Source organism: Papio anubis, chromosome 11 (assembly GCF_008728515.1).
Source record: "Papio anubis isolate 15944 chromosome 11, Panubis1.0, whole genome shotgun sequence".
NCBI lineage: Eukaryota > Metazoa > Chordata > Mammalia > Primates > Cercopithecidae > Papio > Papio anubis.
Genome location: NC_044986.1, coordinates 57,408,848 through 57,424,021, shown reverse-complemented (window position 1 = coordinate 57,424,021; position 15,174 = coordinate 57,408,848). Strand labels below are relative to the sequence as shown.

The window sequence follows — 15,174 nt, the reverse complement described above, 5'->3', positions numbered from 1 at the left end:
AGCTGTGATTGTGCTACTATACTCCAGCCTGGGCAACAGCGCAAGATGCTGTCTTAAAATTATTTTTAAAAATAACAATAAAAGACAGAGAGAAAAAAGATATAGTCTGAAGGGACCTGAACCATATGTGCCTGGATCAGAACATGAGTCCTCTCAGTCAATGACATATGTCAATTATATGGTATGAATAAGAAGTGGAAGTATGCTACAAAGCCTTGGTAAGACACATATGCTCCAAAAGGTAGAATGATAAACCTTATGAATATTCAAGGGCTTGACACTTGAAGAACATATTTTGGAGTCTAATGATCTGGGTTATGCTGGGACTTCCCCACCAAAGTAAATGACAAATTATAGCATCTCATAACTTTTCTCCCCAGCCCTCTGGCACCAACTATGAAGGAAGCATAATGCCTTGTAGGTTTTTCTAGCCTCTGGATGTAATGTATTCCACACTTAGAAATACTGTTTCCAGCCAGGCGCGGTGGCTCACGCCTGTAATCCCAAGACTCTGGGAGACCGAGGCGGGCGTATCACAAGGTCAGGAGATCAAGACCATCCTGGCTAACATAGTGAAACCCCATCTCTACTAAAAATACAGATAATTAGCTGGGCTTGGTGGCGGGCACCTGTAGTTCCAGCTACTCGGGAGGCTGAGGCAGGAGAATCGCTTGAATCCGGGAGGCGGAGGTTGCAATGAGCCGAGATTGTACCACTGCACTGCAGCCAGGCAACAGAGCAACACTCCATCTGAAGGAAGGAAGGAACAAGGAAGGAAGGAAGGGAGGGAGGGAGGAAGGAAGGAAGGAAGGAAGGAAGGAAGGAAGGAAGGAAGGAAGGAAGGAAGGAAGGAAGGAAGGAAAAGACTCTTTTCCCTCATTTACTGAGACATGAAAGACTTCCAGCTTTGAATGGGTCCCAGAGCAGGAAAGGGATCTGAAAAAAATCTAAGACAGGATACAAGCAACCCTGACACTTGGGGCACGGACTTACCAAACCTTATGGTATTAGACGTACCTGTGCTAAGAATGTATGTTATGTAGAGTTTATGGCAAATTGTATTAGGAGAAACGTAGGTCTGTATTTGTAGCAAGGCCATTCTATATACTGCAGAGAACTCTAGGCCATTCTAAAGCAGCTCCTTTGCATGCTATTGAACCCTATTACAGATACAGTATTAGATATGATACAGCAACTGGCCATGTGACATGAATGCCCATCCGGGGCTGGCTCACCAGACCCATCAAGGCATAAGGGTCAGAGGGCTCAACAGAAATCCTCATAAGATGGAAGTGGTACCACTGGTATCAGACACAAGCAAGTCTAGAGAGCACAAGAAAGCTATATAAGCAAGTGGCAGGACTCCCACATCACCCTTAACTGTTGTACCAACTACCTTTCTCTCAGTTTATGAATATGTCCCCACAGCAGGGGGGTGGGTGGAGAGGGAATAGAGCAAGGCACACCACCAGGTGAAAAAGAATGAAAAAGGCCAAATGTGTTCTAGTATGATGACACATTGGAATCTGCCCTGCACTTTCTTCCTGCATCCTAATTGATGGCTGTCTTATTACATTTGTGCTGCTATAACAGAATATCTGAGACTGGGTAATTTACAAAGAATAGAAATTTATTTTTCACAGTTCTGGAGGCTGGAAAGTGCAAGATCAAGGTGCTGGCATTGGGTCTTCTTGCTGTGTCCTTATGTGGTAGAAGATAGAAAGGTAAGGGGACCACACTCCCTCACCAAATCCTTCTATAATGGCATTAACTCATTCATAATGGTGGAGCCCTCATGATGTAAACACTTCCCCAAAAGGTCCCATCTCCTAACACTGTGGCATTCAGGATTAAGGTCCCAACACATTAATTTTGGGAGACACATTCCAACCATAGCAATGGTTTAGGAAACTGATTCTCCTGAAGCCATGATGCTGCCTGGAATTTAAACGAGGCAGCTATGTGATCCAAGAACTAGTCACACTACTACTTCCTCATTTTATTCATTCATTAATTTAATAAATCTTTATTGAACCTCTATTTGTAAAATATTATTCTGAGTACTGGGGATAGAGCAGTGAGTAAAACAGACAAAATGCTTTCCTTTGGGAAGCCTACATTTTAGTGGAGGTGTAAAAAAACACAAGCAAAATGAAGATATTACATATTAAAAGAGTAATATAGTAATAAGTGCTTTAGAGAAAGATTTTAAGAAAAAAGAGATTGGAGGTGACTTGCAGGTTGACAAAGTCCAGTTTTAAATAGAGTGGTTCAGAAAGGTCTTAATGAGAAGCTAAGTTTTGAGCAAATAATGGAAATACGTGTCTATGGTATAAGCAATCTAACCATAGGGAACAGTAAATGCAAAGGGCCTGAGGCAGTGGCTTGTCTAGAATGTTCGGTGAATACCAAAAAGGGCAGTAGGGTTGCAATATAGTGAGCAGAGAGAATTTTTGGAAATGAACTCAGCAAGATAATGGGCTACCAGGTTTTACAGGCGTGGAGGCCATTCTAAGGACTTTAAATTTTTCTCCAAGTAAGATGAGGAGCTGTTGCAGGGTTTTAAGCAGAGAATGTATGTGATCTCCTAGATGAAAATAATTTATCTTTTTTTGTGTGTTGAAGATTGACTGTTGCTGAGATAAGAATGAAAGTCTGAAAGTTATTGCCATAACCCAGGGAAGAGATAACGCTGGCTTATACAAACATGACACGTGATGGAAGTGAGAAGTAGTATGAATTTGGATTTTTAAGGTCATAAATAATTTTCAGATTATTGGGATGAGAGGAACAAATGAGTGAAAGATGATTCTAAGGTTTGGGGCCTAAACCAAATGGATGGAGTTTCCATTATTTGAGGTGGAAAAAACTGAGGGAGAAGCCACTTTGAGAAAAAAGATGAGAAATTTATTTCTGTGTATGTTAAAATTGAGACACTTATGGGATAGTCAAGTGGAGATGTTGAGTATGTTGTGGATCCAAATGTCTGAAGTTCAAGGCTGAGGTGTATTACCATGCAGATGGTATTTAGAACCATGAGGCAATTAGATCCCTAAGGGTCTGTGGAGAAGCAAAGGAGCCCAAGCAATGACCCTTCAGAGTCCCCTAGCACTAAGATTGGGAACATGAGCAGAAGAAATGGACAAGGAGCAACCGGTAAGTTAGAAAATCCAGCAATGTATGGTGTCCTGAAAGCCAAAGTATTTCTAAAGGATGGGAGGATTATCCACTTCAAATGGCTCTAAGAAATCAGATGAGAACTGAGGAATTGATCTTTGGATTCACCAATGTGAAGGTATTGTTGGTCTTGATAAGAGAAGTGTCTATAGCATTTTCATCAATATTCAAATGAAGAACACATAAGCAGCTGCTCTCTCTCTCTCTCAATTTCTCTTTCATGTCAATTAGTTTCAACTCAAACATCTACTTTTAACACATATGCTATCCTTTTTAACCCTTTCTCATCATTCTCTCTTTTTACTCTTTTCTCCTATTTCCCTGCCTACTTCTGTCTTCTGCCTCCACTCCACCCTCTTTAGGTCCCTAAAAAGAAATACAGAAAAAGAATGTAATGGTTCAAACTATTTTAAAAATACCTTAAGAAGCATGATTCCAAGGGAACAAGTACTATCAACCTCTTTACAACTACTCAAAAGTTTCCTTCAGAAAACTGACAGTATTCACCATTTTCTTATTATCTTTGTTTATCCACAGAAAACAGTTTTCATGATGAAATCCGATAGCATGTAATTTTCTTTTCCTCTAATCTAGCAAGTGATTGCAAATTATTTATATGTACTACTATGTTTCCGTTTCAAATTCACTACTTTTTAAATAAATATTAATGGCCTTTCCTGGATTTTTTGGGAGCAAGAACCATGTCTTTTGTTTCTCATGCCCTTATTCCCATGTGTCCTCCCTCCCATATGCCTTGCATAGCGATTTGTGGTATTAAATTAATATTTGTAAAATTGAATTAATAATATTTTTCTGGACAAGCATGGTGGCTTACCACTGTAATCCCAGCACTTTGGGATTACCTTACCTCCCCACATTTCCCCATAAAGCAACAACAGCGGTGGTAAAAGGACAGGCATGCCTAAATGTCTCCAAATCAGGGGTTACAAATGCAAATGGAAAGTCTATAAATGAAGTAAAGCAGGTGAGGACCTATGGAAACAAAAACTACATGTCCAGTTTCATGTGGGAGTTGCTGCTGAACTCCAATTAATTATAGACATGCAAAAACACAAGCCTGATGTTGTTGGGTCTTTCCATTTCAACCAGAGAAGTTGGAAATTCCAGTGATATCCTAGTTTTAAAATGTTGGCTACTAATCTGACTCTTTAACCCAGGACTGTAGAGGGGTCAAAGGCAACAGAAATTCTCACCAGAGGCTAGGCTACAGATCTACAACCTCTGCCTAAATAGACATGAGACCTTTGTGGACAGGAGGTAAAAGGAAATTTTATAGCTCGGCTTGTCTCATTCCTCTAATCCTGCCTGTCACCTGTCTAGATGAGTATACTGGTCCTCAGTCATTTCACAGATTGTGATGAGATAGAATTACTACAGTCCTTCTAAAAGATTTCAATATGCCACTTTAAATGTCAAACGTGAATTATATCATTCAATGGGAGCTCCGCCCCGTCTATATATCTGCAAATACCAAATACTTCCCTTAATGAGATAGCCATTCAACTAGCCTAAGATGGCCCCAATAAGTGATCTGTTTACATCTTCTATTGCTTCATAAATACACAGCATTATGGAGGGCTGTCTTATTTTTAGTTTGCTCATGTGTTATTCATGAAGAGTGTTGTAGCCCGTCTGTGTAATTTCACTAACCTTTTTTCAATTTCCCCAAAGCGGTGGCTTCCTTTTGGTATACCTCTGTCTTCTGGAAACTGTTTCCTTCCTGTTCCCTTCATTTAGCTGGAATCATCCTGGGTGAATAATAGGCTGGCATCCTCAAAATGCCATCATATGTGTATGTGTGCAGGCATGTGTGTGTGCTCTTTCACTGTCGCTGCAAATTCAGTGGGAATGGAACCAATCTTTAAAATCTGCCCCCAAACTGAGGCCCTAAACTCAAATTCAATTATTTATCTTCCTCATAAACAAGAGAAAAGCTTTTTTAAAGTCCCCTAATGCATTTATTGGCTTTCACATGAAGGAAACAATTGTGAACATATTCCTAGAGTTTACCTCTCTAGGTAGAACATGGTTCTGGGACTGGGCACAACCCAGGCACAGTATGGTTTGGGGCTAAACTATATTGCCATATAAGTATGTCTCTTACACTCTGCTGCTCTGAGGAATACTGGAGCATTGGAACACATTACACTCTGCTCCAGCATTTTTCTTTCAGGGGGCCTATTAACCTGTTATCCTAAGCTAACCCTAATACTGGAGAAGAGAACAAGCCATTCCTTTTTATTGCTTTGCAAGCACTTATAAGCAAATGATCCAGGATGAAGAAGGCTTTACTGGTGCTTCTTTGACCTCTGTGGGCATCAGGTAGCTCTCCACTTCTCAATGGAGTTTCCTAATCCTAACCTTTCTCTGACTGGAGGATGCTTTCCAGGTTTCCATCTTGCTTTCCCATAAGTGATTCTGTCCAGTGTTTCTGGAACAGGTGGTGTTTGGTTACATTATTAAGTTATTTAGTAGTGATTTCTGAGATTCTGGTGTACCCATCATCCAAGCAGTGTACACTGTATCCAATATGTAGTCTTTTATTCCTCACCCCGCAACCCTTTCCCCCAAGTCCCAAAAGTCCATTGTATCATTCTTATGCTTTTGTGTCCTCATACCTTAGCTCTCACTTATGAGTGAAAATGTACAATGTTTGGTTTTCCATTCCTGAGTAACTTCACTTAGACTAATGGTCTCCAATTCCATCCAGGTTGCTGCAAATGTCATTATTTTATTCCTTTTTATGGCTGAGTCATATTCCATGGTGTGTGTGTGTGTGTGTGTGTGTGTGTGTATATATATATATATATATATATATACACACACACACATATATATATACACCATAATTTATTTATCCATTCATTTATTGATCAGCATTTGGGCTGGTTCCATGTTTTTGCAATTGTAAATTGTGCTGCTATAAATGTGCTTGTGCAAGTATCTTTTTTGTATAAAGACTTCTTTTCCTCTGGGTAGATACCCAGGAGACAGATTGCTGGATCAAATGGTATATCTACTTTTAGTTCTTTAAGGAATATCCACACTGTTTTACATAGTGATTGTACTAGTTTACAGTCCCACCAACAGTGTAAAAGTGTTTCCTTTTCACCACATCCATGTCAACATCTATTATTTTTTGATTTTTTGATTATGGCCATTCTTGCAGGAATAAGGTGGTATCACATTATGGTTTTGATTTGCATTTCCTTGATTATTAGTGATGTTGGGCATTTTCTTCATATTTTCTGACCATTTGTATATCTTCTTTTGAGAACTGGCAATTCATGTCCTTGACTCACTTTTTGATGGGATTGTTTGTTTTTTCTTTATTATTATTATTATTATTATTATTATACTTTAAGTTCTAGGGTACATGTGCACAATGTGCAGGTTTGTTACATATGTATACTTGTGCCATGTTGGTGTGCTGCACCCATCAACTCGTCAGCACCCATCAACTCATCATTTACATCAGGTATAACTCCCAGTGCAATCCCTCCCCCCTCTCTCCTCCCCATAATAGGCCCCGGTGTGTGATGTTCCTCTTCCCGAGTCCAAGTGATCTCATTGTTCAGTTCCTACCTATGAGTGAGAACATGCGGTGTTTGGTTTTCTGTTCTTGCGATAGTTTGCTGAGAATGATAGTTTCCAGCTGCATCCATGTCCCTACAAAGGACACAAACTCATCCGTTTTTATGGCTGTGTAGTATTCCATGGTTTATATGTGCCACATTTTCTTAATCCAGTCTGTCACTGATGGACATTTGGGTTGATTCCAAGTCTTTGTTATTGTGAATAGTGCTGCAATGAACATATGTGTGCATGTGTCTTTATAGCAGCATGATTTATAATCCTTTGGGTATATACCCAGTAATGGGATGGCTGGGTCAAATGGTACTTCTAGTTCTAGATCCTTGAGGAATCGCCATACTGTTTTCCATAATTGTTGAACTGGTTTACAGTCCCACCAACAGTGTAAAAGTGTTCCTATTTCTCCACATCCTCTCCAGCACCTGTTGTTTCCTGACTTTTTAATGATTGCCATTCTAACTGGTGTGAGATGGTATCTCATTTTGGTTTTGATTTGCATTTCTCTGATGGCCAGTGATGACGAGCATTTTTTCATGTGTCTGTTGGCTGTATGCATGTCTTCTTTTGAGAAATGTCTGTTCATATCCTTTGCCCACTTTTTGATGTGGTTGTTTTTTTCTTGTAAATTTGTTTGAGTTCTTTGTAGGTTCTGGATATTAGCCCTTTGTCAGATGAGTAGATTGCAAAAATTTTCTCCCATTCTGTAGGTTGCTTGTTCACTCTGATGGTAGTTTCTTTTGCCATGCAGAAACTCTTTAGTTTAATTAGATCCCATTTGTCAATTTTGGCTTTTGTTGCCATTGCTTTTGGTGTTTTAGACATGAAGCCCTTGCCCATGCCTATGTCCTGAATGGTATTACCTAGGTTTTCTTCTAGGGTTTTTATGGTATTAGTTCTAACATTTAAGTCTCTAATCCATCTTGAATTAATTTTCGTGTAAGGAGTAAGGAAAGGATCCAGTTTCAGCTTTCTACTTATGGCTAGCCAATTTTCCCAGCACCATTTATTAAATAGGGAATCCTTTCCCTATTTCTTGTTTTTGTCAGGTTTGTCAAAGATCAGATGGCTGTAGATGTGTAGTATTATTTCTGAGGACTCTGTTCTGTTCCATTGGTCTATATCTCTGTTTTGGTACCAGTACCATGCTGTTTTGGTTACTGTAGCCTTGTAGTATAGTTTGAAGTCAGGTAGCATGATGCCTCCAGCTTTGTTCTTTTGACTTAGGATTGTCTTTGCAATGCGGGCTCTTTTTTGGTTCCATATGAACGTTAAAGCAGTTTTTTCCAATTCTGTGAAGAAACTCATTGGTAGCTTGATAGGGATGGTATTGAACCTATAAATTACCTTGGGCAGTATGGCCATTTTCATGATATTGATTCTTCCTATCCATGAGCATGGTATGTTCTTCCATTTGTTTGTGTCCTCTTTTATTTCACTGAGCAGTGGTTTGTAGTTCTCCTTGAAGAGGTCCTTTACATCCCTTGTAAGTTGAATTCCTAGATATTTTATTCTCTTTGAAGCAATTGTGAATGGAAGTTCATTCCTGATTTGGCTCTCTGTTTGTCTGTTACTGGTGTATAAGAATGCTTGTGATTTTTACACATTAATTTTGTATCCTGAGACTTTGCTGAAGTTGCTTATCAGCTTAAGGAGATTTTGGGCTGAGATGATGGGGTTTTCTAAATATACAATCATGTCATCTGCAAACAGGGACAATTTGACTTCTTCTTTTCCTAACTGAATACCCTTTATTTCTTTCTCTTGCCTGATTGCCCTAGCCTGAACTTCCAAAACTATGTTAAGTAGGAGTGGTGAGAGAGGGCATCCATGTCTTGTGCCAGTTTTCAAAGGGAATGCTTCTAGTTTTTGCCCATTCAGTATGATATTGGCTGTGGGTTTGTCATAAATAGTTCTTATTATTTTGAGATACATTCCATCAATACCAAATTTATTGAGAGTTTTTAGCATGAAGGGCCATTGAATTTTGTCAAAGGCCTTTTCTGCATCTATTGAGATAATCATGTGGTTTTTGTCTTTGGTTCTTTTTATATGCTGGATTACGTTTATTGATTTGTGTATGTTGAACCAGCCTTGCATCCCAGGGATGAAGCCCACTTGATTATGGTGGATAAGCTTTTTGATGTGCTGCTGGATTCGGTTTAGACCAATATCCCTGATGAACATCGATGCAAAAATCCTCAATAAAATACTGGGATTGTTTGTTTTTTCTTGCTGACTTGTTTGAGTTCTTTGAGATTCTCGATATTAGTCCTTTGTCAGATGTATAGATTGTGATTTTCTCCTACTCTGTGGGTTGTCTGTTTGCTCTTTTGATTATTTCTTTTGCTGTACAGAAGCTTTTTAGTTTAATTAAGTCCCACATATTTATCTTTGCTTTTGTTACATTTGCTTTTGGGTTCTTGTTCATGAAGTCTTTTCCTATGCCAATGTCTAGAAGGGTTTTTCCAATGTTATCTTCTAGAATTTTTAAGGTTTCAAGACTTAGATTTAAGTCGTTGATCCATCTTGAGTTGAATTTTTGTATAAAGTAAGAGATGAGGAATCCAGTTTCATTCTCCTACATGTGGCTTGCCAATTATCCCAGCACCATTTGTTGAACAGGGTGTCCTTTCATCATTTTATTGTTTTTGTTTTTGTTTGCTTTGTTGAAGATCAATTGACTCTAAGTATTTGGCTTTATGTCTGAGTTCTCTATTCTGTTCTAGTGATCTATTTGCCTATTTTTATATCAGTGACATGCTGTTTTGGTGACTGTGGCCTTAGAGTATAGCTTGAAGTTGAGTAATGTGATACCTCCAGATTTGTTGTTTGCTTAGTCTTGCTGTGGCTATTTGGGCTCTTTTTTGGTTCCATATGAATTTCATCTTTGTTTTTTTCTAGTTCTGTGAAGAATGATGGTGGCATTTTGATGGGAATTGCATTGAATTTGTAGATTGCTTTTGGCCATATGGTCATTTTCACAATACTGATTCTACTTATCCATGAGCATGGGATGTTTCCATTTGGGTCATCTATGATTTCTTCCAGCAGTGTTTTGTAGCTTTCCTTATAGAGGTCTTTCACCTCCTGGGTTAAGTATATTCCTAAGGTTTTTTTTTTTCTTTTTCTTTTTGCTATTGTAAAAGGTGTTGAGTTCTTGATTTGATTCTCAGCCTGGTTGCTGTTGGTGTATAACAGCACTACTGATTTGTGTATGTTAATTTTGTGTCCTGAAGCTTTGTTGAATTCATTTACCATTTCTAGGAGCTTTTTCGATGTGTCTTTAAGGTTTTCTAGGTATACAATCATGTCATTGTCAAACAACAACAGTTTCACTTCCTCATTACCAATTTGGATGCCCTTTATTTCTTTCTCTTGTCTGATTGCTGTGACTAGGACTTCCAGCACTATGTTGAATAGAAGTGGTGAGAGTAAGCATCCTTGTCTTGTTCCAGTTCTCAGGGGTAATCGCTTCAATTTTCCCCATTCAGTATAATGTTGGCTGTGAGTTTGTCATAGATGGTTTTTATTACTTTAAGGTATGTCCCTTCTATGCAAAATTTGCTGAGGCTTTTGATCATAAAGTTGTGAACCCAGAAAATCTGAGACAGGTCTCAGTTAATTTAGAAAGTTTATTTTGCCAAGGTTGAGGACACAACTGTGACACAGCCTCAGGAAGTCCTGACAAGTGCCTAAGGTGGTTGGGGCACAGCTTGGTTTTATTCATTTTAGGCATATATGAGACATCAATCAATATGTTTAAGAAGTACATTGGTTCAGTCTGGAAAGGTGGGACAAATTGAAGCAAAAGCAGAAAGACTCAAAGTGGGGAGGGGGCTTCCAGGTCACAGATAGATGAGAGAAAAATGGTCGCATTATTTTGACTTTCTGATTAGTCTTTCCAAAGGAAGCAATTGGATATGCATTTATCTGAGTGAACAGAAAGATAACTTTGAACAGAATGGGAGGCAGTTTTGCCCTAAGCAGTTTCCAGCTTGAGATTTTTTTTGTTTGTTTGTTTTTAACCTAGTGATTCTGGGGGCCCAAGATATTTTCCTTTCTTATTTTCCCCTTTTTCTTTTAAAAAATACTTTGAAGAAAGCATTTTGCAAGAAAATAGTCTCTGGTCTCAGGTTTCATCCAATCTCTCATTGCTAGAACAGTTAATTTTTAGATGGGTAGGTCTCAAAAGGTAATTTTTGGCAGGTTGTGAAGTCCCATGTCCTGTAAAGAGAAACAGTGGGGAGGAAGGGAGGAAAAACAACAACAAACAAAAGAATAATCCTGGAAAAATTGATTTAGGCCACATTACTCTGAAGTCCATACACTAGTAGGCAGGTATGAAAGTGGCTTATGTATGTAAATAGGCTGCTGCTGTTTTCTTCAGAAGTTTATATTCTCTGGCTTCAGTTCGGAGGGCTTTAAGAAAGCACAACTTATTTTGCAGTGACTCAAAATTAAGAAAAATGGAAAAAAAGAAGGAAAAAATTGAAAACATTATTTTGAAGACATGTAGCCAAGAAAAATTAGAATTTGGCTCATACTGTAGAAAATAATAAAAATTGAAAAAACATTAGGCAAGACTAGAATGTAACAACAGGTATACTATTGTTTTGAAACATAATTTTTCTTTCTCCAGTTTTCCATTTCTACTAAAAACAAATCATGGTAGAACTGGCTTGCTTTATTACAGTTGGCCTAACTATCTGCATATGGTGAAGCAAGAATAATTATTTTTTTACATAGACTTTTAAAATGGCTTTGGTGGAATTTATAAAACCTCAGATAAGAATTTTTAAAGCCAAGCCCAGTCACAGGTTTGTGTCATCAAATACCTATGAGTTGGGTGAATTTTTTCTTCTCTTGAGGTTTCAAGATAAACTTGGGACTTCTGAGCCTGTCAGAAAGTGGCATTCTTTAGTTACCACAGGTTAGAAACCCTGTACGTGGACTGTGTACACAAAATGAGGCCAGTTTTTCCAAGGGCTTCATTGGCTCCATAAGTGAAGTTTGATTCCTTAAAGGAAAGCACATCATTCACAGCTTTTAGTATACTCTTATGAACAAAATTTGGAGCATATTTCTCTCCAGTTGATTTCTCCAGAATTCGGAAACTATTTGTGATTATTTTTAACTTATGGCAAAACAGTTATTTGCAATAAGAATAATAAGAATTATAATTATTATTTCACAAAATAGGATCAGAGGTATTTGTAAAATAAATAATTTAAGAAATAGATTCTTATATTATTATTACTATATCACAAAATAGGATCAGAGGTCATTATAAAATAAATCATTCATTTAACCAAAGTGATAACTCTAAAAATTAAAAAAAAAGAAAAGGTTAAAACTTTTATTCTTTGAGAGAGGAGACTTAATTTTCCAAACAATGAGTCCTAATAAAAACAACATGCAGCCAATCAAATTTGTTTTTCAAAATTTTATAACTAATATGTAACATTTTAATCTTGACCATAAGATATAATTTCCATAAGCCTTTTGTAACCCGTATTAAAGAGTTAGTTAATGCTTCAAGAAAATATCATTAATCTGACAGAGGGACCCATATGTCAGTCTTACATCAATATGCCCTTGACATTAATGATTAATTTATAGAAAAATTGAACTTATTTTATCTCAAAATTGGCCCTTACAATCTTATGTGCCCACCTCTTCCACAATAGTCCCTGGGCCTTGAGGAGTTGAATAGCTTTAATTTCTTGCCCTGTGTCACAAGAATGTAGTTTATTTTGATTGGCACCTTCTATGGGGCCTGAAGATGAGGCTTTAATTGCTGTCAACGTTTAAGATTTAGCAGCACTTGGTGTCATTTTTAGATCCAGGAGTCAAAGTCCTGTAACTCAATGTCATAAGGACTTTAAAAGCACACAAAGGGAGATACATAGATGTAATAACCCTAATTTAAAAAAATTTTAATATCAGTTTTCTTCTAAGCAAACCAAAACTTAATAACAATATGACAACGTGATCACATTAAATATTTTTTAATATAAATCCCCTATTGTGACTTGCACCAACCACTCATGACATGCTTGGACTTTCTGTTTTGTCCTGAACATCCCTCCTTCTTAAACAATCATTTTATTTTAGGACTAAATTTACCATACATGATTCTTTCTCATATAAAATTATTTCTCTTTAAGCTCTTTTACCACAAAAAATACCTCTTTATTTTTATAACTTTCTTTGGATCTCTTTTTATTTTCTGGTTCCTTTTATCTTGTTTTACACATAACCTTTAAATAATCTTTGAATTAGACAAAACTTGTTCACCTTTTTTAAAAAAGGACACACCTTTTTTTCTTTTTTAGCAAGAATGTTTTCCTACAATATATAATTATCGGAAAATACCCAAATAATGAAATATCTATTATTTAATTTAATATAAATTTGCATTCTAAATTACGAATTTAGAAATTATGAATTTAGTTTATCTACAAGTATTCACCTCATTACATTTACCAAATTATTATAATTGATTACCTAGATTATTTATGAAAACTGTGATCATCATCATTTAAAGTTATGAAACCACCATTGAAAAATTATAACTGAGACTGAAAAAAGATTTGACCTAATTGACTCCATCTTGCTCTTAACTTTTAAGTTGTCCTTGTTCATTCCTGGGCATAGGCTGAACTAACTTTGGAAAGGACTTAGTTTGTAGTTTAGCTTTGAAACAAAGATGATAACAGTACTTTCCCAAAACAAGCCTCCTTATTGCCTGTGGACTAGACTGCTTAAAGCCACAAGATTAGAAGTTATGGTAATCTTACTAAATTTAAGATGCAGCTATTTTCATTAAACTGATATCAATGCCTTATTTATTAAAAATTACACAAGCAAAGATCATTCTGTTTTAGACTGGGTTTATAGTTTTGTAACCCCTGTGTCAAATTTTGACACCTTACAGTATTTGGCAGGGACAAGTATGAAATTGCTTTATTAATAAATGCAAACCAAAACATATGCTGGAAATCCTTAAGACATTTCTAATATTATTTTACCAATAATTTTAAGGCTAGCTTATTTATTAAAAATTTTACTTAAACCACATAAATTTGAAAAGGCATTTGACTAGTCTTTACTGTTTTAGTATCTCATTTAAGCACTTTTTAAAAGCCAATTGGAGCTCTTTTATATCTTAGTAGTGAAACATTGTGTACACAACATATAAATACATAGACATATTAGGCATGCCAGTAGAGATACATTTTATAGATTTATAAAGACCTCCCACTTTTTTTTCTTAGACTTTCAGATTCTTGATAAACCTGTTTTACAACCGTAAGCAGTTGTCAGCTAAATAGCCTTAAATTTTCATATTAAAGGAAACAACTCAGGTGATAATCAAATAGCAAAATTTACATTCTAAAATACAAAGAGAAAATGTCTGGTGGTGCTAGAGGGAGATACTTTCACAGCGCACTTAAAAGATTTTTTTGAAACAAAGACATTTCTGAGTGTCTAAACTACATTATTCCTTAAAAACCTGAAAGTAGCCTCTGTTGCAATAACTATTTTAGTCAAAAAATCAGGTGAAAACAAAATTCTGTCAACTGAGAAGAAAAAAAATTGTTCAAAAAAACAAGCAAGATCTTAAGAGAGAAGAACCAACAAGCAAACAAAAACAAAAACAAAGTCCTTAAAATACAAACACGCACAAATGCACGCATACACACACATCTTGTATGTTAGCATTTTAAGTAAGCTGACTTTTAACCACTGAGCTCCTTTAAAAAAAAATTTAAAATCTCATTATCATGTTTCAGCTAGGACAAAATGCTGCTAAACTAACAAGGATCACACAAATTATACAATTTCTGAGCGCTCTAAGTATAAGCAGAAATTAACACCAGCTGGTAGTTAATGCTAACTTTAGTCTAAAAAGAATTTGATGCTTCAATTCTCTACTTGTGCTCTTTCAGACTTTTTGATGTAGGCATTTAATGCTCTTAGCACCACTTTTGCTGTATCCCACAGGTTTTGATAGTTTGTGTCACCATTATCACTTAGTGCAAAGAATTTTTAAATTTTCTTCTTGATTTCTTTGTTGATCCAATGATCATTCAGGAGTTATTTTATTTCCATGTATATGTATGGTTTTGAGGGTTCATTTTGGAGTTAATTTCCAAGTTTATTCCACTGTGGTCTGATAGAGTACTTACTATAATTTCAACTTTCTTAAAATTTGTTGAGACTTGTTTTGTGATCTTTCATATGGTCTATCTTGTGCTGATGAAAGAATGTATATTCTTTAGTTGTTGGGTAGAATGTTCTGTGTATATCTGTTAAATTCACTTGTTCTAATGTCCATTGATTTTGTTGACTTTCTGTCTTGATGAGCTGTCTGGTGCT

At 36.6% G+C, this 15,174-nt stretch overlaps 2 long non-coding RNA genes across 2 annotated transcripts in view; both read left to right on the top strand.

The window, feature by feature from the left end:
- LOC103887594 overlaps positions 1 to 15,174 on the top strand; it is a 116,564-nt gene that overhangs the window by 46,006 nt on the left and 55,384 nt on the right. The window lies entirely within an intron of this gene.
- LOC110744139 overlaps positions 1 to 15,174 on the top strand; it is a 50,247-nt gene that overhangs the window by 8,800 nt on the left and 26,273 nt on the right. Inside the window, exon 2 of the long non-coding RNA XR_002524344.2 lies at positions 1,644 to 1,724. This is a non-coding gene — a long non-coding RNA (uncharacterized LOC110744139). The remainder of the gene's footprint in view (positions 1 to 1,643; positions 1,725 to 15,174) is intronic.